Below are 27,419 nucleotides of genomic sequence, written 5' to 3' on the forward strand. Positions count from 1 at the left end.
CTCCTTTCAAGACACTGTCCATTCCATTCAGCTGCTCTTTCAGGTCCTTTGCTGTCTCTGACAGAATTACAATGTCATCGGTGAACCTCAACGTTTTTATTTCTTCTCCATGGATTCTAATACCTACTCCAAATTTTTGTTTTGTTTCCTTTACTGCTTGCTCAATATACAGATTGAATATCATTGGGGATAGGCTACAACCCTGTCTCACTCTCTTCCCAACCACTGCTTCCCTTTCATGCCCCTCAACACTTATAACTGCCATCTGGTTTCTGTACACATTGTAAATAGCCTTTCGCTCCCTGTATTTTGCAAATGCTAGGAACATAGGTTTGCCTTTCCTTAATCTTTCTTCTAAGATAAGTCGTAGGGTCAGTATTGCCTCACGTGTTCCAACATTTCTATGGAATCCAAACTGTGTAAAGGAACATTTGAAAATGGAGTTAAGCATTTCAGCTTTTGCTTTGGTACCCTCAATTTCAGTTCCTGTTTCTTTTGCTAGGAATTGGACACTAATGTTGGTGCCATTAACAGCCTTTACATATGACAGATATTTCTTTGGGTTTTGTGAAAGATCAGTTGACAATACTCTCCTTCGTTAGTCACTGATGGCATCACGCATTGTTCTCTTGAGAGCCAAACATGTTCCGTTCAGCATCTCTCTATCTATAGTCCTGTGGTTTGTTTTAGACATAATATGCAGTAGTCTATGTTCTTTAGAAGTTTCTTTACAGTGACTATATACAATGGAGGTTCCCTCCCATTATGAACTGTTCTACTGGGGATATATCTGTCCAGTTCATGGTCAACTATTGTTTTAAACTTGAGCCACAGTTCCTCTACATGCTCCTGCCTTGTGCTGAAAGTTTCAGGTTCTCCATTGAGATATGACGCTACTGATTTTTTATCTAGTTGTCTGTACATATATATTTTTCTTCTTGTTTTACTTGTCCTTTGTAGTTCAGTAATAATTGTTGCCACAGCCGCGTCATGGTCACTGATACCATTTTCGATGTGGACTATAGGTACCAAACTAAACTGGCACACCGTATGGATAAAGTAGAGTATCAAATGGTAATTTGTTTTCAGCAGCAGTGGAAGTGTTGTAGTTGTGCCAGACCATCAAGTTACACTATTCAGTCATTTGGTTGGGCGTGACAAAGCTGTAAAATTTCTGCTGCTGCCGAAAACACATTATCAATTGGCTGCACTGTTTTCTTTTGGCTTGTCTAATGGTGTGCTGTGGTATAGGAATTTCACTGTTTACCAAGACAGCAGTCATGTACCTGAAAACAAAGAAAAAATTAGTTAAGTAACTTTATGTTTTTCGATGTGATAATCAAAACTTTATGACTGACCTTTGTAGATTCTGATAGGGATTTTTGCGGACCCTGGGGCCTTGTTTAATTTTGGTGATTTCACTTGTATCTCAATTCTGCTGACACTGATACCAATAAGACTCATCTTTGCAGTGATACAAGAGTTAAACTGGTGTGGTGTTACTGTCACTGTAAACATGGGTTTGTTGTTATATCTGCATAACAGTAATTTGGTTGTCTACTCCACACGTGGATCTTCTGGACTTCTTTACCAAAGCTGTAATAATTGTTGTTGTGGTCTTCAGTTCTGAGACTAGTTTGATGCAGCTCTCCATGCTACTCTATCCTGTGCGAGCTTCTTCATCTCCCAGTACCTACTGAAACCTACATCCTTCTGAATCTGCTTGGTGTTTTCATCTCCTGGTCTCCCTCTGCGATGTTTACCCTCCATGCTGCCCTCCAATGCTAAATTGGTGATCCCTTGATGCCTCAGAACATGTCCTACCAATAGATCCCTTCTTCTAGTCAAGTTGTGCCACAAACTTCTCTTCTCCCCAATCCTATTCAATACCTCCTGATTAGTTATGTGATCTATCCATCTAATCTTCAGCATTCTTCTGTAGCACCACATTTCGAAAGCTTCTATTCTCTTTTTGTCTAAACTATTTATCGTCCACGTTTCACTTCCATACATGGCTACACTCCATACAAATACTTTCAGAAATGACTTCCTGACGCTTAAATCTATACTCGATGTTAACAAATTTCTCTTCTTCAGAAACGCTTTCCTTGCCATTGCCAGTCTACATTTTATATCCTCTCTACTTGGACCATCATCAGTTATTTTGCTCCCCAAATAGCAAAACTCCTTTACTACTTTCCTAGTCTAATACCCTCAGCATCTCCCGACTCAATTCGACTAAATTCCATTACCATCGTATTGCTTTTGATGATGTTCATCTTATATCCTCCTTTCCTAGTCTATACCCTAAGCATCTCCCGACTTAATTTGACTAAATTCCATTTCCCTCGTTTTGCTTTGCTGTTTGCTCAATATACGGATTGAATAACATCGAGGAGAGGCTACAACCCTTCTCACTCCCTTCCCAACCACTGCTTCCCTTTCATGCCCCTCGACTCTTATAACTGCCATTTGGTTTCTGTACAAATTGTGAAAAGCCTTTCGCTCCCTGTATTTTACCCCTGCCACCTTCCGAATCTGGAAGAGAGTATTCCAGTCAACATTGTAAAAAGCTTTCTCTAAGTCTACAAATGCTAGAAGCGTAGGTTTGCCTTTCCGTAGTCTAGCTTCCAAGATAAGTCGTAGGGTCAGTATTGCCTCACATGTTCCAATATTTCTACGGAATCCAAACTGATCTTCCCCGAGGTCAGCTTCTACTAGTTTTTTCATTCGTCTGTAAAGAATTCGTGTTAGTTTTTTGCAGCTGTGACTTATTAAACTGATAGTTCGGTAATTTTCACATCTGTCAACACCTGCTTTCTTTGGGATTGGAATTATTATATTCTTCTTGAAGTCTGAGGGTGTTTTGCCTGTTTCATACATCTTGCTTACCAGATGGTAGAGTTTTGTCAGGACTGGCTCTCCCAAGGCTGTCAGTAGTTTCAATGGAATGTCATCTACTCCCGGGGCCTTGTTTCGACTCAGGTCTTTCAGTGCTCTGTCAAACTCTTCACGCAGTATCGTATCTCCCATTTCATCTTCATTTACATCCTCTTCCATTTCCATAATATTGTCCTCAAGTACATTGCCCTTGTATAGGCCCTCTATATACTCCTTCCACCTTTCTGTTTCCCTTCTTTGCTTAGGGGTTTCCATCTGGGATCTTGATATTAATACAAGTGGTTCTCTTTTGTCAGTGTCTTTAATTTTCCTGTAGGCAGTATCTATCTTACCCCTAGTGAGATAAGCCTCTACATCCTTACATTTGTCCTCTAGCCATCCCTGCTTAGCCATTTTTCACTTCCTGTCGATCTCATTTTTGAGACGTTTGTATTCCTTTTTGCCTGCTTCATTTACTGCATTTTTATATTTTCTCCTTTCTTCAATTAAATTCAATATTTCTTCTGTTACCCAAGGATTTCTACTAGCCCTCGTCTTTTTACCTACTTGATCCTCTGCTGCCTTCACTACTTCATCCCTCAAAGCTACCCATTCTTCTTCTACTGTATTTCTTTCCCCCATTCCTGTCAATTGTTCCCTTATGCTCTCGCTGAAACTCTGTACAACCTCCGGTTTAGTCAGTTTATCCAAGTTCCATCTCCTCAAATTCCCACCTTTTTGCAGTTTCTTCAGTTTTAATCTACAGTTCATAACCAATAGATTGTAGTCAGAGTCCACATCTGCCCCTGGAAATGTCTTACAATTTAAAACCTGGTTCCTAAATCTCTGTCTTACCATTATATAATCTATCTGAAACCTGCCAGTATCTCCAGGCTTCTTCCATGTATACAACCTTCTTTTATGATTCTTGAACCAAGTGTTAGGTATGATTGAGTTGTGCTCTGTGCAAAATTCTACCAGGCGGCTTCCTCTTTCATTTCTCTCTCCCAATCCATATTCACCCACTATGTTTCCTTCTCTCCCTTTTCCTACTCTTGAATTCCAGTCACCCAAGACTATTAAATTTTCGTCTCCCTTCACTACCTGAATAATTTCTTTTATCTCATCATACATTTCATCAATTTCTTCATTATCTGCAGAGCTAGTTGGCATATAAACTTGTACTACTGTAGTAGGTGTGGGCTTTGTGTCTATCTTGGCCACAATAATGTGTTCACTATGCTGTTTGTAGTAGCTTACCCGAGTTCCTATTTTTTTTATTCATTATTAAACCTACTCCTGCATTACCCCTATTTGACTTTGTATTTATAACCCTGTATTCGCCTGACCAAAAGTCTTGTTCCTCCTGCCACCGAGCTTCACTAATTCCCACTATATCTAACTTTAATCTATCCATTTCCCTTTTTAAATTTTCTAATATACCTGCCCGATTAAGGGATCTGACATTCCACGCTACGATCCGTAGAACGCCAGTTTTCTTTCTCCTGATAACGACGTGCTCTTGAGTAGTCCCCGCCCAGAGATCCGAATGGGGAACTATTTTACCTCCAGAATATTTTACCCAAGAGGACGCCATCATCATAAACCATGCAGTACAGCTGCATGCCCTTGGGAAAAATTACGGCTGTAGTTTCCCCTTGCTTTCAACCGTTTGCAGTACCGAAACAGCAAGGCCGTTTTAGTTGATGTTACAAGGCCAGATCAGTCAATCATCCAGACTGTTGACCCTGCAACTACTGAAAATGCTGCTGCGCCTCTTCAGGAACCACACGTTTGTCTCTCCTCTCAACAGATACCCCTCCATTGTGGTTGCACCTACAGTACGGCTATCTGTATCGCTGAAGCATGCAAGCCTCCCCACCAACGGCAAGGTCCATGGTTCGTGGGCAGAGGCTGTAGTAATTACTTTAGATAAAAAAAAAAAAAAAATTATCTCTTTTGCACCACATTTTATAAAGTTTCCCCACCATTATTTATTTATTATCTTTTTTTGCATATAATCACCAACTGGTGACTTTTGCAAATGTCATAGCATTTTATACAATTTTTGTACAAACAGTAGGAATTTGCAATTCACATTTACAGGAAGCCACTTAACGAGTGATGCACTTGGCAATATATGTTACATTACTTCATAATGCAACATACAGCTGTTACATAGTATAGGTATTTGAATTTACAGCTTGTTGTTGCGAAAATAATATATATTACAATCACCTCAGAATAGTACATCGTATAGATAGAAGCTTTAGGCCTGCATTTAAGGATAGCTACATTTTAATATCAGTATTCATTCAGTGAGTACAAACATTTGAGAGTTAAGAATGATTTTAATTCCCTTTTGAATACGTTACCTCTGTGGCATCTTATAGCACTTGGAAGTTTGTTAAACCATATCTGGCCATTAATCCAAGGACTATGATCTGTTGGTTTTGGTTTAGTTCTGTTTCTGAAGAAGCAATTTTTTTGTCTTGTGTAATGGGTATGCACATCAGAGCACTTAGTTTCATTATTTTTATGGGCCACAAAGAATGTTTTTAATTTGTGCAGATACAAGGAATATACAGTTAGATGTTTATGTTGTACAAAGGTTTCCCTACATGAATCTCTGTATCCTAGTCGATGCATGGTCCTGGTTGCTCTTTTCTGCAGTGTTAGGATTCTGTTCATGTGTCTGTCAGCAGCACATCCCCATACCTCTAATCCATAATTAATATATACAAATATTGTCCCAAAATAAGCAGTTTCTAATGTTTGTTCAGAGACTAATTTTGGTAGTTTGCTAATTAAGTGCAGTGAACTACTGATTTTATTGCATACAAAATTGATAAGGTCTACTCATCTAAGATTTTCATCTAGGTATATCCCCAAAAATTTACATTTGTCAGTGTCTACTTTATTGATGCCACTTATATTATAAATACAGGTTTGGTATGAATTACCAAGTTTAAATGGTAATAGCTGGGATTTGCTAATATTGACTTTTAGACCTTGATCATGGAAGTAAGTAGTTATTTGACTTAAGCCATCAGTTGCAGCCAATGTAAAGTCATTAGTTTGTTAGCAAAAGAACAAAAGTGAGGTATCATCTGCATAACTTACTAACTGGGTGTACAGAGGTGCCTCTAAATCATTAATGTAGACCATGGAGCCCTGAGGTACATTTTGTTTTACTGTTTCATAGTTGAATTGGAAATGTTTGATCTGATCAGTAATTTCATAACTCAGCTTTGTACACTGCTTATGGTTGGTTAGATAAGTGATCAGTGGATGTGGCATTTATAGTGCAAGTTTCCAGTTTCCTTAGTAGTAGCTCAGTAAGGTCTAGAAATATCCCTGCTGTCTGCATTCCCTCATCCAGGGCATCATACAACTTGTGGAGAAATTCAGTAACTGCCGTAATGGTACTGTGATGCTTTCTGAATCCATGCTGTGTTTCTGCTAGTAAATTATTCTTTGTGAAATAATCAATAAGTTGTGTCAACAAAACAATTTCAATTATTTTACCAAAAATTGGTGTTAGTGATATGGGCCTGAAGTTTGATAGCTCTTCTTTCGATCCTTTTTTATGCACAGGTTTAACTGTACTTTTCTTCGATAAATTTGGAACTGTGTGCTCCCTGATACTACTGTCGATCATATGGGTAATTATTCCAACTAATTCCTTGTTACATTTTTTAAATTATAATACTACTCAGTCCATCCCAGCCAGATGAGGTCTTATTCTTTAAGTTATTTATTAATTTTCCTATTTCCTCCACACTCACTTCCTTAAATTCAAAAGCAGTTTCCAGCCTACGGTAAGGCTTTACCATCCGAGTCAGACCTGTGTTATTAACTGGATTCACAGCTGAAGATATAAAATATTCATTTGCAGATTTTATCTGGATCATTAATATGGTTTCCTTCATGTTGGATTCTGTCAATTTGAGCATCTAACTTAGGGGTGACTTTGCGATATCTATTTATTATATTCCATGAAGTCTTCCATATATTTGTTAACTGAGCTATTTCCTTATCTAGAACCTGTTTTCTTAAATTTGAGAGCTGTTCCTGAAATTGTTTTTTAGCTTGATTGTACTTATCCTTAAATATTTGCTATTTAGTTGACTTACGTAGCACACTTAGATCCTCGATATTTTGCCTGAGTTTAATCATGTAAGCTGGAAGAGTCAGACTGGTGTTTTTAAATATTGGTTACGAGTTACTACTTTCTTATTTTCTTTCACTGGACAGCAAAAATTAAGATATTGTAAAATAATATCATAAAATTGAGTCCTTTCTTGGATGCTTACGTGTTCATAGTCTACAAACTGACATTTGTGGTCTGAGTATGGAAGTCCACAGTCCAGCATCTAATGCTATCTTTTACCTCTTTACTTAGTATTATGTAGTCTATTCTACTTGAAGTAGACTGAGTTACTCTTTTATCTGAGTTTACTGCATTCATAAGAGTATAGGAGCTAAGGGTATCTATTAGCTTGCTGTTATGGTTATTGCAAGGTGTTGCGTCTACATTCAAGTCACCAAGTATTGTTACCTTGTTTGGGTCACAGTGCCCACTATTCTACTAAAAATATCTATGAAATGCCCTAACTCTGATTTATAATTTAACAAGTGATATTTTTCTTCTACCTTAAATATATTCACAACTAATACTAATCTGATATGTTAATGCTTCTGAATACATGACCAGTATCAATCTCAAAAGTTTATATAGCTTCCATTTAAACATGTGTTGATATAGCATTTCTTGGGAAGACTGCACATCTCCATGGCTGGATGGCGATCCTTGGAATACGCGTTGCTACACCTGAGCTGGTATTTTCTCTCGCCACAACCACTGTTCCGTGCTAAAGATGGACATCGACACTCAGTATACATGTACATTTGTAGGCAAGACCGAATATTGCAGTACCACCAATCGGCTTTACACTGTGACCTCGTTGTGATGGCAGACACCCCTTTTTCAAACTTGCACGTTATGGGGACCATAACATCACTCATTACTCAAGCAAACAAATGCAAATAAGATAGTTAATTGCAGAAATGACATGAAATTAATACAAAAAACACAGGAATTAGAGGTTTTCTGCAGGGCAAACTAGACAATGATCCTATTGATGAAGACATACTAAAACTAATATTAAGCAGAAAATCAAGCAAACTAAATCCTTAGCAATAAACAAAACCCCAATTAAATAAAATATCAAAAAAAACCTTATATCAGAAATTTTACTTGAAATATACAGGGTGTTACAAAAAGGTACGGCCAAACTTTCAGGAAACATTCCTCACACACAAAGAAAGAAAATATGTCGTGTGGAGATGTGTCCGGAAACACATACTTTCCATGTTAAGGCTCATTTTATTACTTCTCTTCAAATCACTTTAATCATGGAATGGAAACACACAGCAACAGAACGTACCAGCGTGACTTCAAACACTTTGTTACAGGAAATGTTCAAAATGTCCATTAGTGAGGATACATGCATCCACCCCCCGTCGCATGGAATCCCTGATGCAGCCCTGGAGAATGGCGTATTGTATCACAGCCGTCCACAATACGAGCACGAAGAGTCTCTACATTTGGTACCGGGGTTGCGTAGACAAGAGCTTTCAAATGCCCCCATAAATCAAAGTCAAGAGGGTTGAGGTCAGGAGAGCATGGAGGCCATGGAATTGGTCCACCTCTACCAATCCATCGGTCACCGAATCTGTTGTTGAGAAGCGTACGAACACTTCGACTGAAATGTGCAGGAGCTCCATCGTGCATGAACCACATGTTATGTCGTACTTGTAAAGGCACATGTTCTAGGAGCACAGGTAGAGTATCCCGTATGAAATCATGATAACGTGCTCCATTGAGCGTAGGTAGAAGAACGTGGGGCCCAATCAAGACATCACCAACAATGCCTGCCCAAACGTTCACAGAAAATCTGTGTTGATGATGTAATTGCACAATTGCGTGCGGATTCTCGTCAGCCCACACATGTTGATTGTGAACATTTACAATTTGATCACTGAATGAAGCCTCATCCGTAAAGAGAACATTTGCACTGAAATGAGGATTGACACATTGTTGGATGAACCATTCACAGAAGTGTACCCGTGGAGGCTAATCAGCTGCTGATAGTGCCTGCACACGCTGTACATGGTACGGAAACAACTGGTTCTCCCGTAACACTCTCCATACAGTGACGTGGTCAATGTTACCTTGTACAGCAGCAACTTCTATGACGCTGACATTAGGGTTATCGTCAACTGCATGAAGGATTGCCTCGTCCATTGCAGATGTGCTCGTCGGTCGAGGTCTTCCCCAGTCGCGAGTCATAGGCGGGAATGTTCCGTGCTCCCTAAGACGCCGATCAATTGCTTCGAATGTCTTCCTGTCGGGACACCTTCCTTCTGGAAATCTGTCTCGATACAAACGTACTGTGCCACGGCTATTGCCCCATGCTAATCCATACATCAAATGGGCATCTGCCAACTCCGCATTTGTAAACATTGCACTGACTGCAAAACCACTTTTGTGATGAACACTAACCTGTTGATGCTACGTACTGATGTGCTTGATGCTAGTACTGTAGAGCAATGAGTCGAAGTCAACATTACCTTCCTTCAATTGGGCCAACTGGCGGCGAATCGAGGAAGTACAGTACATACTGACGGAACTAAAATGAGCTCTAACATGGAAATTAAGCGTTCCCGGACACATGTCCACATAACATCTTTTCTTTATTTGTGTGTGATGAATGTATCCTGAAAGTTTGGCCGTACCTTTTTGTAAAACCCTGTATAGCTCCAAAAACCCACCTACCAATCACAATCCAACGTAATTACCAAAAAGTAACAACACAACACAAGAATTCATAAAAAATTGCATCAACACCAGTTTTGATGTATAACAACATAAAACTGTGCACATAAGCACACATACCATACATACTACAATTAAAATAAATGAAACCATCAGAAATTTTACTTGACATGTATAGCTCAAATGTAGTCCACAATACTAGACTTACACATAGCTCCAAAAACTTACCTACCAATCACGATGCAACTTAATTACCAAAAACTAACAACACAATGCAAAAATTCATAAAAATTGCATCAACACCAATTTTGATATACAAGAACACAAAACTGTGCAAATTAGCACGTCTACCATAAGTACTACAATGAAAATAAATGAAACCATAAAAAGCATACTTTCGAGCCAAATTCAGCCAACACAGGAATCTAGTTATAGCAAAAATAATATGTCATCAACACAATTTCTTGAATGACCAGCCTAGCCTTCCCAAACAGGAATCACTCTGTGTAGAACACTATACGTTGTCCTGGCAACAACATCACATATACAGGTCCCTCATCCAAGTTGCTACAACTTTTGTTAATTTCATACTTTCTCCCCAAATGTAACACTTCACATACTCAACAATTCAACTGAATGACTGTAGGAATTTAATTACGGTCGACATGTTGTTCACCATTGTGGCATACAGGAATCTGCTTGTGGATTTTATCATTCTATTGGTAACTTACAAGAATAAAACACAAAGTTAAATCTACAGTCAGAAACAAGACACCACATTAATAATTCCAAACCCGAAAACAAATCTGTTACCCGTAAGTGCCAACTTCAAAATAACATGCTAACAAGCTGTCACAAACTCTTCTAATATAAATTCCACAAACAGCACTCGAGGAGTCAAATAATCACTAACATCACTCACAAATAATTTGGAAACATAACATCCCACACTAGAGAGTGCTACTGTGTACTTCAACACAACAAACACAAATTGTGCCACCATGGCATCACACAACACAGAGCAGTTATGTCATGGTCAAACTGCAAAGTTCAGTTGACCCCATTTATATTGGACAGATTATTTTATGTTATTATTTTCTTACTATATAAATTATTTTTCTTGCAAGTATCATTCATTGGTAGGGAGACATAGGGATGTGCCTCACTGTCCCAGCGAGATATGTGTCACTACACTGGTGTTGTTTGTCCTCTTGTAACCTCCTTTGTAAAGGAACATCTGAAAACAAATTTCCGCATTTCAGGTTTTGCTTTTCTACTGTCAATTTTAGTTCTTGTGGCATCTACAAGTTTCTTGACACTAACTTTGGTCTCAACTGAAAGCCTTTACTTTTGAGCGGAAATTCTTTGGGTATTATGAGAGGTCTGTGGATAAGATACTGCTACTACACCTTTTATGCACAAGTCATTGTGGTGACTGTTTATCATGGAGAGCCTCTCCCATCATGAAGTGCTGTACTAGATACTTACCTGTTCTGTGCTTCTAAAGTTGAACCACAGTTCCTATTCATGCTCCTGGCAAGAGATAAATGTTTTGAGATCCTACTTGACATATGACACTGCTGTCTTTTTATCTACTTCACCGAATGTTTTGTTTTATTCTTTTATTTTAGGTCTAATATATTTCTGAAGTGAGTGGACTGCCAAATTAAATATCCAAGTAGTTTTCAGAGAATTCGTATTATTTTGCAACGCCTCTTGTCAGTCTCAGCACTTACAAAACTGTAATTATCCCAATTGACCGTTGGGTGACTAAAGCCTGCTTCAGTGATGACAGAACAATTGGGTAATATACATGTGAGCTGAGGTTCTACCTAAAGATTTCTGTTATATCTGGGATGAATTTGGTTGTTAACAGAAGTACCCAATTATAAGTTTATGCCCATATTTATTGCTGAATCTTACCCAAACAATCTCACATACACTTTCAGTTTCTAATGCAACAGATTTGAGTTTGTTGTCTACTGCAGTGAATACACCATCTCAATTTCTTGTCAGTTCATCTTTTCAATGCAAACTTAGAATTTTCCCAAAAATCTCACTGCTGTCAACTGCATGTTTTAACCAGCCTTCTGTTTGCAGTCTATGGCAACTGTAGCTACACTACAGAGAGAGAGAGAGAGAGAGAGAGAGAGAGAGAGAGAGAGAGAGAGGGTGGGGTGGGGGGATGTGTGTGTGTGTGTGTGTGTGTGTGTGTGTGTGTGTGTGTGTGTGTGTGTGTGTGTGTGTGTGTGTATTTTTGGCGAAGGCCTTACTGGCCGAAAACTTTATTTCGAACAGTCTTTTTGTTGTGCCCCCTGTGACTCAGCATCTCCGCTATATGGTGAGTAGCAACTTTCCAGTCATAACATTGTACTAATTATTAGAATGTCTTCCTGTTCCGATCGCATATGTAGTGTAGGTAGAGTGATTGTTTGAATGCCTTTATGCATGCTGAACTAACTCTGATCTTGTCCTCGTGGTCCCTATATGACTGATGTGTAGGGGGTTGTTGTATATTTGTACAGTAATCATTTAAAACCGATTCTTGAAACTTTGTTAATAGACTTTCTCAGGATACTTTACACCTACCTTCAAGAGCCTTCCAATTCAATTCCTTCCATATCTCTGTAACATTCCCCAGCAAATCTCTGAGTGTTTGTGGTGCTCTTCTCTGTATATGGTCAACATCCCCTGTTAGTTACCAACAAGATGGTGCAGTGGTTAGCTCACTGGACTCACGTTTGGGAGGATGATGGTTTAATCGCGCGTCTCGTCTGGCCATCCTGATTTAGGTTTTCTGTGATTTCCCTAAATCACTTTAGGCAAATGTCTGGATGGTTCCTTTGACAGGGCATGGCTAATTTCCTTCACCATCCTTCCTTAATCTGATGGGACCGATGACCACGCCATTTGGTCTCTTCCCCCCAAATCAACCAACCCTCATTTGGCAGTATGGGTCCCATACACTCGAGCAATATTCTAGAATCGGTTGCACAAGTGATACACACCACGAGGTAACAAAACAGTTGCCTCACACCTTGTGGTGTGTATAAAGATAAGATGTATGGTCTGCTAAGTGACTATACCTATAGGAGGATTGATTACGATCCTACAGGACATGTGCAACGAAAATCTTCAGCACTATTAAATTCCTCCTCCTTACCGCAAGAGACCATCAAGAGGTTAAGACCACATGGTTGTGTACCTCCAAGACTGTATGGCCTTCCAAAGATTCATAAAGAGGGTCTTCCTCTGCGTCCAATAGTGAGCAACATTGGAGCTCCTACATATGATTTAGCTAAACATCTCACTTCCTTACTGAGACCTTTCGTAGGCAAGTACTCACATCACATACGAAACTCAGCTGATTTTATCAATAGACTGGGGGCTCTTCGTCTTAGCAGTGCAGACCTTCTAGTAAGTTTTGACGTGGTCTCACTTTTTACAAAAGTTCCTCTTGCAGATTCTTTGACACTGATTGGTAACATATTTCCTGTTGATATTACTGCTTTGTTCAGGCACACACTTTCCTCAACTTATTTTATGTTTAATCAAGAATAGTTTGAACAGACTGACGGTGTCGCCATGGGTAGCACCCTGTCTCCTTTGGTGGCCAACCTTTTTATGGAGGATTTTGAAGAGAGAGCACTTGAATCAGCTGCCCTGAAGCCAACAGCTTTTTTGGCGGAATGTGGATGACACTTTCATAGTGTGGCCTCATGGAGAAGATAAATTAATGGAGTTTCTACAACACCTCAACTCCATTCATAGCAACATCGTGTTCATCATGGAAATAGAGAACAATGGTTGTTTGCCTTTCTTGGATGTCCTGGTTCGAAGGAAGAATGATGGTTCTCTAGGGCATTCAGTTTACCAGAAACCCACTCATACTGATTTGTACCTGCAAGCATCGAGTTACCATCACCCATCGCAAACCATGAGTTTGCTTAAAACACTTGTTCATAGAGTTCATACTGTCTCAGATCTAGATAGCTTACCTCAAGAACTCGCTCATCTAAAGACAGTATAGAGCGAAAATGGGTATTCCATCCAGCAGATTAACAGGACACTAACAGTTAAAACTAAGAAGCAGGAAGTGAATAAAGAGGAGAACATGCCGGAACAATCTTTAGCTTTTCTTCCTTTCGTTGGCAACACTTTGTTTAAAATAGCAAGAATCCTGTGAAAATTTCAGATAAAAGTGCTTTTCCGCCCACCATCGAAGATTGCGGACCTTGTGGGATCAGTTAAGGACAATCTGTTACTGCGAAAGGCCGGAATTTGCAAGATACCATGCCAATGTGGTATGGCTTACATAGGTCAAACCACATGCACCGTGAAAGAACGCTGCACTGAACATCAACGTTACACCCGCCTTTTGCCACCAAGCAAGTCCGCTATTGCTGAACATTGTATTTCTACTGGACATTCAATGGAGTATGAGAAAACAATGATTTTGTCCACAGCAACGTCTTTCTGGGACTCCATTATTAAAGAATCCATAGAAATACGACTGGCGGAAAATCTGTTAAACCGTGACAGCGGCTACCAGCTGGACAGTGCATGGAATCCCATCATCTCCACGATTTGCTCAAATCGAAGACGACAGAGTGCGTCGACGGCCGTGGCAAACAGCAACACAGAGGGCGACTGAGTTCCGCTATTCCACCAGCGAGGGCGCTGCCGGCGGGCAGTGTTGTTCAACTTTTCGACGCATGTGCAGGATAGGTACAGTATGCTATATATTGCGGAACGGAGGACGTTTTCGCCAGTCTGCGACGGCTCACCTGAAGATGACTGGCAGGTGCCCAGTTGAAATATCGTGCGAAGTATTGAACGACGACCGGCTGCAAGCCTGAAATTTGTTTGAACAGTCAATTCGCTGGGAAAATTTTAAAATTCACAAGTTTGCTAATATTTGCACCACTTTGAAATCTTATCAACATCTGACTGAATGTTTATGCAGTCTTTTTCAGATAACTTTTCATTATAGATGTCTGCAAAAGTTTGAGGTTACTATTAGTATTATCTGCAAGGTCATTAATGGACAACATGAGCAGCAAGTGTCCCAGCACACTTCTGATGATGACTCTCCATCCAAGATGACATCCTAAGTCCTCCCTATCAAAAGTCCTCAATCCATTCACAAATTTCACTTGATACCCCATAATAATCATAGGTGTGGCACCGTGCCAAATGCTTTTCAGAAATCAAGAAATACTCCATCTATCTGACTGCCCATATCCAAAGTTTTCAGTATGTCACATGAGAAAAGGGTGAGTTGGGTTCCAAATGATGGATGTTTTCAGAACCCATGCTGCTTGGCATGGAGGAGGTTTCAAGATACTTCATTACGTTTGAGCTCAGAATATGTTCTAGGAGTCTACAACAAATCAGTGTCAAGGATATTGGATGGCAGTTTTGTGGATCACTTGTACTATCCTTCTTGGAGAAAGATTTGATTGCGCTGTTTTCCAAGAACTGGGCATAGTTTTTTGTTTGTGATGATGATGATGATGATGACGATGATGACGACGATGATATTTGGTTTGTGGGGCACTCAACTGCATTGTTATCAGCATGTGTACTAATTCCCATCCTTTTTATGGTCCAGTCTTGCCACTTTCCCAAATGATGATGAAATGATGAGGACAACACAAACACTGAGTCCCTGGGCACAGAAAATGCTTGACCCAGCTGGGAATCAAACCCAGGACGCCTGATCCAGAGGTAGCAATGGTAGCCACTAGACCATGAACTGCGGGCTTTTTGTTTGAGGGATATATAATAGATTGTAGTGAGAAGACGAGCTAACTCAGCTGCAGATTCAGTTTAGACTCCGATAGGTATTCCGGGGGGCCCTGGAGCTCAATAAAGTCTAAATCAGGGTAGTCACGGTGGAGCTTATCTACTGCTCATATGGTGGCAACACATCAGTCTCAAGTAGCCAGTGGGATGATACTTTCAAATAACCAATGAGAAGCAAGAACATAGGCAATGTATTTACAGTGCCAAAATTGGAACCATAGATTTTGCTGTTTTTCAATGCATTATGGGCCAAAAGCTTTATTTGTGACTGTCTTTTTGTTGTGCCTATCTGGGACTCAACAACTCCACTATAAGGTGAGTAGCAACTTCCCTTTTCGTAATATTGTTACATTTTCTATTGTTTGATTTTTTTGGATTACATCATGAGTAGCGAAACTGTCCTTGCATTGCAGTTATGATCTCGTTTACAGGCAATGTTTCAATTTCTCTTCCTAATGTATTCAAAACATGTCATCTGTTTGTTGCTCTTGGATTGACTGTGAAGTACAAACACCTGACACACTTTCTTTTGTTCCCATTACACCTTGTGGCTGATAACATTCCTGCTTGAAACACAGAAGTACGCCACTGGACCTATTCTCGAATTTTACCCCTGGAGCTTTGTTCAATTGTAACAGTTTCACCTGTTTCTCAACACCATCGACACTAATACTTATTTCACTCATCTTTTCAGTAGTATGAGGATTAAACTGGGGCAATTCTCCTGGTTTCTTTTGTGAAGGAACATTTGAAAACAGAGTTAAGCATTTCGGTTTTGCTTTCCTATCCTCAATTTCAGTTCCTGTCCATTCACTAGCGGTTGGATACTAACTTTGGCGCCTCTGAAAGCCATTACATACAGCAAAATATTTCTTTGGGTTTTGTGAAAGAGCTTTTGACAATATTCTTGAGGGTATTTTTGTTCTGTCATTGCAACTACAAAAATGCATGATTTTTTCATCAGATGCATTTCGCTTTATTGAGGTAAAGCATCATCAGTGGTCTGTAATTAACTTATTTACATTTTGATTTGCTTTTAGATCGAAAAACAGTTTGTTTAGAATAGGTTGGTTTGTACTTACGGTGATTTTTCGGCTGATTTCTCGCCTAAATTGGGAAATACCATCTGCTAGCACATTGTTGTTTTTCTGTGTTAGACACTTATAATTTTGATCTAATTTTTAGATGTTCTGTAGCAGTATGCATTTCTTATGTTTTTCACTACACACTTTTATGCACACCACTGTATTCTGTCTGTTTTTGTACTTCAAGTATTTATTATTGTTTGTGTTTCATAGTGTTGCCAATATAACTTTTCCACTACTTTGTCTTTGACCTACAACTTTATTTTTTTTATTTTTAACTAGAGTATTGTATGTGTGTAATTCTATTTGATTATATTTATGTGTATTTATGTACTGTGTAAGAGTAGAGAAGGAATAGTGATGGAGGGATATATATGTGTATATAGGGAAGGGGGAAACCATGATGAATGGCCATAAGTATATAGCAGTGAGATGGAGTGTGAGTTAGAGGAGAAAGTGAGAGGTGAAAATGTACCGACAATAATCAGCTGTGGTATTCATTGAAGGCTTCACGCATTGCTCTCTTAACAGCTAATCACATTTCATTCAGTGTCTCTCTAGTCTTATGCAGTAGTCTCGGTTTCCTTAGAAGGTTCTTGACAGTGGGTATATAATGTGGAGAGTCCCTTCCATTGTGAACATATCTAACCAGTGCATGGACAACTGTTCTTTTAAACTTGAGCCATAGCTCCTCCACATGCCCCTGCCCTGTGCTGAAAGTTTCAAGTTCGTCATTGAGATATGGTATTAATGATTTTTTTTACCTAGTTGACTGAATGTATGTATCTTTCTGCTTGTTTTGTCACAAATAAAGCTTTCGGCCAGTATGGACTTTGTCAAAAACAGAACCCCCCCCCCCCCCACACACACACACTCGCATGAATGCAACTTACACACACATGACTGCAGTCTCAGGCTGAGCCTGCAGTCATGTATGTGTGAGTTGCGTTTGGACGAAAGCTTTATTTGTGACAGTCTCTTTGTTGTGCCTATCTGTGACTCAGCATCTCCGCTGTATGGTGAGTAGCAACTTTCCTGTTCATAATATTGTTATATTCCATACTGGATTGTCCATTGTTTGATTTCTGCTTGTTTTAGTTGTCATTTGTGCTTTGGTAATCATTGTTGCCACATCCACATCATGCTCACTGATACCAGTTTTGATGTGGACATCTTCAGAGAAATCAGGTGTATTTGTTACCATTAGATTCAATTTACTTCAGTTGTGTTTGAGGTTACAAACTGTCTGTTCTAGGTAGTTTTCAAAGGAGGCTTTTAGTAATGTTTCATAGGATGTCTTATCAAGTCCACCACTGACAAAACTGTAATATTCCCAATTGAATGTTGGATGAGTAAAGTCTCCACCCGTGATTATAGTATGATTGAGGAACTTATGTACAAGTTAACTTAGGTTTTGTCGAAAGTTTTCGTTTACTTCGGAAGATGAGTCTAGTGGGTGATAGAAGGATCTAATTACCATTTTGTACCCACCTCTGATTCTGAGTCCTGTCCAAACAATCTCATATGCAGCTTCAATTTCTGTGTTTTTGGTTTGAATTTCTTGTCTACTGTGACAAATACACCCCCACCATTTCCCATTTGCCTATCCTTTTGATATATGCTTATATTTTCTCCATAAATCTCACTGCTATCAATTTCAGGTTTCAACCAGCTTTCTGTACCTAGTATTATGAGAGTTTCACTGCTTTCCAGGAGCATTTTGAACTCTGGCACTTTGTTGTAGATGCTTAGGCAGTTAGCCACTAGGATTTTAGTACTCTCACCTGTGGAAAGCATTTCTTTTGATCTCACATGGATACTTCTAGGTTCCTTACAGCTTTTGTTACCTGGTTTGGATGGAGAGTTTCCTGATTAAAAAAAAAAGCTTTCTGTGCACTCCATAAGCAGTCATCTACCTGCGTAGCAGCCCCTGATCCATAGTGCACACCTGACACATATAGGGGGAGCCTACAGTTGTCAACCCTATGGCACAAGTCCGGGAAGTCGTAAGCTAGCTTTTCATATAACCTTCAGAGTCTCTGATTCAGACCTTCCACGTGACTCAGAACCAAGGGGCCATGATCAGCTCAGTTTCAAGTGTTATGTTAGCGACACTCCTTTTTTGGAATGTTTCAGTGGGACACACTGACAAATATTAAGGCAGTTGATAATAGGGTGTTAATCAGTATGTGGCATTTCTTTGGATTTTACTCTGATAAATCCGAGTCTTCTACAACTGTCCTAATCTGGACTGGAATGGATCCCACACACATTCAGTTGTGTAGGTAGCAGCCTCTAGTGTGTTGTGAACCGCCAAGGCATTTAGGATAACCCTACAGTTGTCAGTCCTGTGTCACAAGTCCAGAAAGTCACAACCTAACTTCTTACATAAGTTTTGAAGTCTGTTGTTCAAGCTTTGTACTTGCGTGGAACCAGTGGACCACAATCTGGGGACAATGTTGCATGCTGTGAGCTTGGTTGAAATTCTATGTGAATGAGGTCCCTAGGCATAAACACTAATTGTACAAGGTGACTGGTGATTATTCTCCTCCCTAATTGCTATTTCTCCAAGGGATATCATTATTTGTTGTATATTGTTGCTGATTCACTGACCTGTACCATTCCTCCGGGAATGAGATACAGACAAGTGAAGTGTTTCACATGGCTCACTTTCAGTTTCAGTTGGAGTTATTGCCCCAAACTTGTTGGTTAGAGTGATATATGTAGTACCCTAAGGACTCCCTGATCCCTGCTGCACTGTGAAGGTTCCTAAATGTGCCATTGACATGCTGTTCACAAGTTGACCGTGATTGATAAGTTCCAAGTTTCCAGGAGAGGAGACAGAATTCATGAGAGAGGATAGTTCTTGAGGTGTGTTTGGTATCTCTAGTATTTTTCTCTCAGTAACCCACACAATAAAACCATTCCCAGAGCATCCAGTTGCTATACAGTAGACATAGTGATTTCCAGCTACTTATGATCAGCAACTTACTCATTCTATGCACAAGAATGGAATTCACAGTGGTGCTGCATTGTGGCTGGTGCAAATTTTATCTGAACAGTGAAGAATCAACTTTAAACAACCTAGCTGATTCTCTATTAATTTCTGGATTTGTTATGTTATAAGGATTACAAGTTTCCTTTAAGAACTGAAGCATTTCTCACCAAATAAAACTGTTTTGTTTTACATTAAAAAAGTTAAAAAAAATGAAAGGAAAACACTTATTTATCCCGTAAAGCTACTGGAATCTTTGGGGCCCCAAATGTTTGCTCCCTAACAAACATACTGAATAACTTCAACAGTTGTGGACGTGCAGAAAATGCTGCTACTGAATCAAACCAAAGCTCTGTGTTTTGACCCCAATGGGCCAATCAGAAATGACTGACCACCATGTCACACTGTGCCAGTGGCATAATTGGATGCAGTAGGGTAGACGTAGGGTCAACAAATGGCTCTCTTAATTCTTGTCGGCTGTCTTGATCTTGGGGCCACTACTTCTCATGCAAGTAGTTCCTCAGTTAGCCCCACAAGGCTGAGTGCACCCCCTCACCAATCCTACCAACAAGGAAATATCCCTGGTAGTACCAGGTATTGAACCTGGGTCTTCTGTACAGCAGCCACGTATCACAGACCACTAAACTACATGGGGAGGCGTAACGCTTTGTAATAGGGAAACTAAATGGAGTATGATATGATATATGCGCAGAAGTCATTACCATGCTGCAGCAGTTGACTTTGTAATAGCTATGTTTATGACATGACAGTAAACTTTCAAGAACTTCCTTAGAAACGACGAGTGGAAATAGGAGGAAGTAATACACTGATTATGTAAGTACCTATACTGCTGTTATGGGAAATTATTTTTCAAACCAGTTATTGCTACCAAAGTTTGTAGAGTGCAAGACTGTAGCTTACAGCTATAGATTTACCATGAAATATTTATTTATTTTATTTTATGCATCCAGGTCCATAAGACCAAATTCAGGAGCAAATCTTCAAGGTCATGAACATGTCAGTACATGAAATTAAAACACAAAAGTAATAACAGATAAAATAAAATGTTTATGAATCCAAAAAAAGACAAGCCGTAAATTTATGTAAACACAATCAACAATATAACACAGAAATCAGCTTAATTTTTCAAGGCATGACCCATGATGAAACTCTTCAGCTTCGATTTGAAAGCACTTGGATTACTGCTAAGACTTTTGTATCCCTGTGGTAGCTTATTGAAAATGGATGCAGCAGCACACTGTACACTTTTCTGCTCAAGAATCAAGGAAGTGTCATGCAAATGCAGATTGTATTTCTGCTCAGTATTATCTGAGTGAAAGCTGCAAATTCTTGGGAATAAGCTGATATTGTTAGGAAGAAACATCAGTAAAGAATATGTATAATGAGAGACCAATGTCAGAATAGGCAGACTAATGAACAGGGTTGAACTTATACCACTTATTGCCTGAACTGCCCATTTCTGGGCCAAAAATATCCTTTGAGAATGGAAAGAGTTAACCATATGTCACAAGCGAATGAAAATAAGCAAAGTAGCCCACTTTTCGTGTCAAACTATCACTTACTTCAGATACCATTCAAATAATAAAAATGGCAGCATTAAGTCTTTGAACAAGATCCTGAATGTGGGCTTTCCACAACAGTTTACTATCTATCTGAGCACCAAGAAATTTGAATTGTTCAGTTTCACTAATCAAATGCCCATTCTTTGAAATTGAAATGTCAGGTTTGGTTGAATTGTCTGTTAGAGAATGTAAAAACTGAGTCTTACTGTGATTTAGCATTAATTTATTTTCTACAAGCCATGAGCTTAATGTCATGAACTTCATTATTTGAAACAATGCTAATGTTGCACACAACATCCTTTACTATGAAGCTAGTGTCATCAACAAACAAAAATATTTTAGAAACACCTGTAATACTGGAGGTCATGTCATTTATATAAATAAGGAACAGGAGCGCCCCCAGCACTGATCCCTGGGGCACCCCCCTTTTGACTGTGCACTCCACTCACACCCCCACATCATAGTAATTCTCTACACTGTGGATAATAAGCTTTTGCTGTCTGTTATTAAAGTAAGAGGTGAACCAACTGTGAGTTATTCCCTGTATTCCAAATGGTCCAACGTCTGGAGCAATATTTCGTGATCAACACAATCAAATGCTTTAGTTAAATAAAAAAAGATGCTTGTTGTTCAAAACCTTTTGTTTAATCTATCCATTACCTCACAGAGAAAAGAGAATAAAGCATTTTCAGTTATTAAACCACTTCTGAAACCAAACTGTACATTTGATTGCAAATTATGTGAAATAAAATGATCAATTATCCTTACATACATAGCCTTTTCAACAACTTTAGTAAACACTGATAGGGTAGAAATTGCTCTACAATGGTCTACATTATCCCTCCTTTTTATAAAGCGGCTTTGCTGCTGAGTACTTTAATTGTTCAGGAAACTGACCATTCTTAAAGGAAAAATTACAAATATGGCTAAATACAGGGCTGACATGTGCAGCATAGTACTTTAATATTGTGCTAGGTACTCCACCAGAGCCATGAGAGCCCTTAGTCATTAGTGATTTGATTATTGACTCAACAGACAGCAAAAGGTCATTATTCACAATGTTGAGAATGGCTGTGATGTGGGGTCTGAGTGGGGCACAGTCAAGTGGGGTGTGCACCAGGAATAAATGTCGGGGCCACTCCCGTTCCTTATTTATATAAATGATATGCCCTCTTGTACTACGGGTAGCTCTGAAATATTTCTGTTTGCTGATGACACTAGCTTGGTAGTAAAGGATGTTGTGTGCAACATTGGCCCGGTTTCAAACAGTGCAGTTCATGACCTAAGTTCGTGGCTTGTAGAAAATAAACTATTGCTAAATCACAGTAAGACTCAGTTTTTACAGTTTCTAACAAACAATTCAACAAAACCTGACGTTTTAATTTCAAAGATTGGGCATATGATTAGTGAAACTGAACAGTTCAAATTTCTAGGTGTTTAGATAGATAGTAAACTGTCGTGGAAAGCCCACATTCAGGATCTTGTTCAAAGACTTAATGCTGCCATTTTTGCTATTCGAATGGTATCTGAAGTGAGTGATCGTTCGACATGAAAATTGGTCTACTTTGCTTCTTTTCATTTGCTTGTGTTGTATGGTATTATATTTTGGGGTAACTCTTCGCATTCTAAAATGATAGTTTTGTCTCAGAAATGGGTGGTTCGGGCAATAAGTGGTGTAAGTTCACGAGCCTCTTGTTGACCCCTGTTCACAAGTCTGGGTATTTTGACATTGGCCTCTCAATATATATATCTTCCTTACTGTCATTTCTTGTTAACAATATTAGATTATACCCAAGGATAAGCAGCCTTCACTCAGTTAATACCTGGCAGAAATAAAACCTGCATTTGGATCGGACTTTCTTAACTCTTGTGCCGAAAGGTGTGCAGTATACTGCTGAATCCATTTTCAGTAAGCTACTGCTCGAATTCAAAAATCTTAGCAGTAATCCACGCGCTTTCAAATCGAAACTGAAGAGTTTCCTCATGGGTCACTCCTCCTGTTTTGTTGAGGAGTTCCTTGAAAAATTAAATTGATTCTTGTTGTATTGTTGATTGCGTTTACTTAAACTTATGGATTGACTTTTTTCAGCTTCATAAACATTTTATTTTTATCTGTTATTACTTTTATGTTGTAATTTTGTGTACTGACATGTTCCATGACCTTGGAGATTTGCTGCTCAATTTAGTCCTACGGAACTTGACACGTAAATAAATAAATAAATAAATAAATCAATCAATCAATCTCCCCCTTGTCAGTATCACAGAGGAGTATTTCAGACATCAATTTCAGAAACACATTTTCCAAGAGAGGTATATGAATCACTGTAGGAACTAAGTTTTTATTTAATTCACCAGTAATTCTCAGAAAGTGATTTTTAAACACTGTGCATATATGTGACTTATCAATAACAGAAATACTTTTACTATGAACTGACTTTATATCATTGACCTTGTGCTGCTAACTGGACACTTCCTTCACAACTGACCGTGTGGTTTTAATTTATCCTGTGAATGAGCTATTCTGTTTGCATACCACATACTCGTTTTCTTCCTAAAAACATTTTTTAGCACCCTACAATACTGTTTGTAATGAGCTACTTTAGCTCAATTGGACTATTTCTAACATTTTGATATAATTTCTACTTTGTTCTACATGATATCCTTATTCCACTAGTCAACCACCCAGGCTGCCTTTTACTGCTAGTACCCTGTTTAGAACATTCTTATGAAAAGCAACTTTCAAAGAGCATGGGAAATGTGTTAAGTAAAGCATTATATTTGTCAGCTATGTTATCAGCACTATAAACATCCTGCCACTCTTGTTTCGTAACAAGTCTTAAAAAACTCTCTGTTGCCATTGTATTAGCTTTCCTACATAGTTTGTAATTATATATAACATTTGTTTGAGTACAAAAACTTTTTATGTTAAGATTTGTACATCGTGGTCTGAAAGGCCATTCGCCCTTTTACTAGCAGAATTCCGTTCTACTAATGAAGAATGCATAAAAAATATTGTCAGTGGCTTTGCTTGTGTTCCCCTGCACCCTGACTGGAAAAACTCAGTCTGCATCATATTCTATGAATATATGTGATGTTACGCACAATACTGGTAAGCTCTTGAAAATTCTCAAAAATATATATTTATTAATGTTGATATAGTGAAATAAGGGGGCATTCAGCATTTGAAAATACACATTATGTTATGACTTCTGACAAGTTTTATTGCAAATAGTGAAATATAATGTGAAATAAGTCAAACAACAAATTTAATTTGTATTTAAAATGTTCAAATTCAGATTATCAAAGCATATGTATCGGACACACCTGATCTCACTCTTGTGAAATGAACAACTGGGAGTCAGCATTTGTATGTAAATAAATGAGAAAAATGCATAGATTGTACACTTATCTGATTCTTCTCTCCTTCCCACAACCTCCGGGTACACCTACAGTTACCATCCAGTGGAACTCTAATGGTTATTTTCACCACCTGTAGGGATCCTACCACCATATCATCCTGAAATGTCTATTGCCCTTCAAGAAACTCAGTCCAAATATGTGTCCCTATGCTAGTAATCACCATCCCTATTTAAAATAAAATAGAGTTGGCCCTGAAAGGGCTTCAGATGGTGTCTGTGTATTGGTACTTACAGATATTTTCAGTGATCAAGTACTGCTCTATATACCATTAGAGGCTGTGACTTGATTTTATTACTGTAATGTCTATCTCCCTCCAGAAAGGGAGCAGACATACCAAGCTATAGGTAACCTGACCCATCGACGGTCTCCACCTTTCCTCCTCCTCAGGGCCTTCAATGTCCACAACCCTTTTTGTGGCAGTATTAAAATATCTAACCAAAGCAATCTAATTGAACAAGTAATTACAGATCTTAAGCTATGTTTATTGAACAATGGTGTTCCAACTCATTTTATTGTAGCACATGCAACGAGCTCAGCCATTGATGTCTCATTCAGTACCTCCAGATTCCTCTCCTCTGTTCAATGGAGGATACATGACAATTTCCGTGCAAGTGAATCTTCTCAATTGTCACGTCCAACCCAGTCCATTACCTGACTGAGCACCCACCACAATAGACCTGAAGAAAGCAGATTGATGTGCTTTCATGTTTCGAGACACAAATACTGCATAACTAACAGTGGCAGAATTAGCGATTCCCCTTTCCGTGATAACACTTCATTAGAAACCAGTCCCTTGGTGGCCACAGTAGTGGTCATTCTGACAATATATGTATCAACTGTCAGTGGAAAGCTTTAATTTCCTTTTATAGACTCCATGTTTGGGCACAATATCTCATAACACACCAGGAGTAGGACTGTTGGGAAAGATATGTTACTACCAAGCCACCCATGGCACTACTTCACTAGAATGGGCCAAGCTATGGCTGCCAGCTAGCAACCAATATTCCTGACATTCATTCTGACCAACTGTCACCATAGAACAGTTTGTGGTACACTTAGCTTGAGCATCTGCACCTGACAGCTATCCCTTTGTATTCCATATGCACAAAGTCTGTTATTACACAGTGTCTGGAACCACATAACACTCCATTCAGTGAAAGGGGCTGAAATTGAGGGGGGGGGGGGGGGAGCAAAATGGAATCAAAATTGGTACCTTACCATAAATCTTCAGAAATGTAAAGTTATCTAGCTCACAAAAGGAAAGCACATAGTGTCCTATGACTGAAGTATCAGTGAGTAACAGTATGAATCAATCAACTCATACAAATATGTGGGAGTGACAGTTTGTAGGATATGCAATGGATTGATCCCATAGACTAAGTTGTAGGAAAAGCAAGTGGCAGTCTTTGGTTCATTGGTAGAATATTTAGGAAGATGCAATCAGTCTGCAAAGAAGATTGCTTACAAAACACTCGTGCAATCTGTCCTAGAATACTGCTCAAGCGTGTGGGACCTGTACCAAACAGGACTAACAGGGGATATTGAATGTATACAAAGAAGGACAGCACGAATGTTCACAGATTTGTTTAGCCATAGAGATAGTGTCACTGTGATGCTGAAGAAACTGAACTAGCAGATACTTGAAGACAGATCTAAATCATTCTGAGAAATCCCACTTACGGTGTTTCTAGAACCAGCTTCAAGCTAAATCTAAGAATAACCTACAGCAACATATGTATCACTCCTGTAGTGATTGCAAGGACAAGATTACACTAATTACGGCAAGCACAAAGGCATTTAGCCAATCATTCTTACTGTGCTCCATACATGAGTTGAATGGGAAGAGGCCCAAATAACTGGTAGAATGGTAAGTACTTTCTGCCAAGCAGTTCACAGTGGCTTTCAGAATATGGATGTACATGTAAATGTGAATGTAGGTATTGATAACACTTGGTAGAAATAAATGGAAACTGACTGTACAGGGAGATTTCAATAAATATTTCATCTGAAATAGTTCTGTTCAAGGGCAGTTAGAATTACTGATGTCCATCTTTTGTCTGATTCCTACAGTGTCATTCCCAACAAGAACACTCGAGCAGCACTCAAGTTGCACGAGTGTTCCGTGTGTGGCCTCCTTTGTAGATGAGCCACGCAGTCCTAGAATCCTTCCAGTAAACCAAAGTTGACCATTCACCTTCCCTACTACTGACATTATGTGCTTGTTGCATTTCATATTAATTTGCAATGTTATGCCTAGACATTTAGTTGCCGTGACTATGTCATGCATCACATCACTAATACTATATTTGAACATTACACGATTGTTTCTGCTACTCATGTGGATTAACTTACATTTTTTCCGCTTGCGAGCTGCCATCTATCACTCTAAGGAGAAATTATGTGTAAGTTATCATGTATCCTCCTATAGTCACTCAATGATGACACTTTCCATACACTACATCATGAGCAAACAGTTGCTGATTGCTGTTCACCCTATCCGACAAATCACTTACGTATACAGAGAACAAGAGTGATCTTGTCACACATCCCTGCGCCACTCCTAATGGTACCCTGTCTCTAATGAACACTCACCATACGGGACAACATACTGGCTTCTGTTACTTAAAGAGTCTTTGAACCACTCAAATGCCTCAGAACCTATTCAGATGGCTTGAATCTTTGCTAACAGTTTGCAGTGGGACACTGTGTCAAATGCTTTCCAGAAATGTAGGAGCGTGGACTCTGCCTGTTACTTTTCATCCATGGTCTGTGAAAAGGGCAAGCTGAATTTCACGTGAACTATGCTT

General features: G+C 39.1%; 1 protein-coding gene across 3 annotated transcripts in view; it reads left to right on the plus strand.

Annotated features, from left to right (window-relative positions):
- Positions 1–27,419, plus strand: part of LOC126483692 (zinc finger protein 714-like) — a 291,534-nt gene that overhangs the window by 9,568 nt on the left and 254,547 nt on the right. The window contains exon 1 of one of the 3 annotated variants that reach the window (XM_050106776.1): positions 15,704–15,844. The exons of the other annotated variants lie outside the window; for them this stretch is intronic. The gene's annotated coding sequence lies outside the window, so the exon portion shown is untranslated. Of the gene's footprint in view, positions 1–15,703; positions 15,845–27,419 lie in introns of those variants that run through there. 3 annotated transcript variants of the gene reach the window in all.

Source organism: Schistocerca serialis, chromosome 6, assembly GCF_023864345.2.
Source record: "Schistocerca serialis cubense isolate TAMUIC-IGC-003099 chromosome 6, iqSchSeri2.2, whole genome shotgun sequence".
Taxonomy (NCBI): Eukaryota; Metazoa; Arthropoda; class Insecta; order Orthoptera; family Acrididae; genus Schistocerca; species Schistocerca serialis.